This window comes from Octodon degus, unplaced genomic scaffold (genome assembly GCF_000260255.1).
Source record: "Octodon degus isolate 3935 unplaced genomic scaffold, OctDeg1.0 scaffold00335, whole genome shotgun sequence".
Taxonomy (NCBI): Eukaryota; Metazoa; Chordata; class Mammalia; order Rodentia; family Octodontidae; genus Octodon; species Octodon degus.
The window spans coordinates 16,249-17,951 of NW_004524911.1; the positions used below are offsets into that span (position 1 = coordinate 16,249).

Here is a 1,703-nt window from a genome sequence, read left to right on the forward strand (position 1 = left end):
AAAAAAAAATGAAGGACCATTTTGTATCAGTAGATTCAAAATGTTAGCATAAATATACAGCTACTTTCTCTTCATTCAATGAATAAAAAGACTTGTACTAATAATGTTTCTACAGGATATCATGTCTGCATCTTATGCTATGAATAACCACTAAGAAGACAATATGCAATGCATTAATTATTGAAACTTTCCTAATAATCAGTTTTGAAACTGTCTCATTGCTATTTGTTTCTCAATAAAATTATTTTTAAAAAGAATCTCAGAAATTCCTCTATATAATTGTCAAACATCCTTTGTACAAAAATAATCTTTGAGGGTTTTGTAGATCTACAGAAAAGTTTCAAAGATAGTACAGATTATGTTTTCCATATTTTACCAGGATTTTCTTATGATTAATACAGCAATGATACGTTTGTCAAAGCTAAGAGGTTAAGAGAATAAATGAACTATAGAGTTTAATAAAATTTTCTGCTGATGCCCCTTATCTGATACCATATTTATCCCATATTTCTTTGTTATTGTATTTCTATATTCCCCTCCAGCTTGTGGTAGTTTTTAGTCTTTCTTTTTTTGTTTCATGATCTTGAAGTATTTGAAAGATAGTGTTAAGGTAAAGGGGATATGTGTAGTGTATTTCATAGTTAAGCAGGTTTACAGGCCTGGGAAAGGGAAATCAAAAGCCAAGTTTCCTTCTAGTGCACCTTATGAGATGATAGCAACGTGCCTTCAACTGGTCATGAAAGGTAAGATTTCCTTCTCATCACATTACATCAGAGTATCATTATAATAAGCCTTAGCAATATTAAGGTGGACCGTGCATTTATGGCAATATTTTCTGTGTTTTGTCACTCTAAAGTTGCTAGTTATACTTTCCATACTGTAGTCTTATGAAATCAATCACTAAATTGAACACATTCTTCACTGAAGGGAATAAACGCCTCCGGGTGTGCAGAGTGGGTAACTGAGTCTGGGCATGGTGGCACTCACCTGTAATCCCAGTGTGGGGAAGGCTGAAAACAGGAGGATCACTACGATTCCAAGCTGTTTAGGGAGACCCTGTACCAAATACATATTTAAAAAGAAAAAAGAAAAAAAGCACCCTGAATTCTATGCCAGAAGTGCTGTGCAGGTTCTGCCCCCAGGCCGAGCTAGGAGGATGATTAAGACTAGGGGTGGTAGCACAAGACTATAATCCCAGCACTTGAGAGGCTGAAAATGGGAGGATCACTACTAGTCCAATCTATGTATTGAGACTCTGTAGACTCTGTGCTAAGATGTGTTTAAAAATTTTTTTAAAGAAAGAAAAATAAGAAGGGAATTAAAGTCCTGGAGTGATCCCTGTAACCCAACTGCAATCAAAGCCACTGCGGGTCATCTGTCCTGTGGTACAGACAAGAAAATGCCAATTAGACAGGAGCAGAATGGCGTTAAAACACATTTCCAATAACTGCTTTGCAGGGTTGCAGAAATATTTTGAACATGAGAGTGTGGATCTAAAGTGTATAATGGGGGCCAGGGAGATGGCTCAATAGAATAAGCACTTCCCTGGCAAGCTCAAGAACCTGAGTTCATTGTACTGTAATGTCATGTACCTCGGTAGTGTCCCAAATATTCTGATCAAGAAGATAATGGGGCCAAAGAGGAAAGTGATCGATGACGTAGAGTGTGCCTAAGGAGAGTCACATGGGGAGAAGACACTCTCT

General features: G+C 37.1%; 1 pseudogene; it reads left to right on the forward strand.

The window, feature by feature from the left end:
• Window positions 1–1,421: 1,421 nt before the first annotated feature.
• The window catches only part of LOC101579699, a 1,933-nt pseudogene continuing 1,651 nt past the window's right edge, over window positions 1,422–1,703 (forward strand).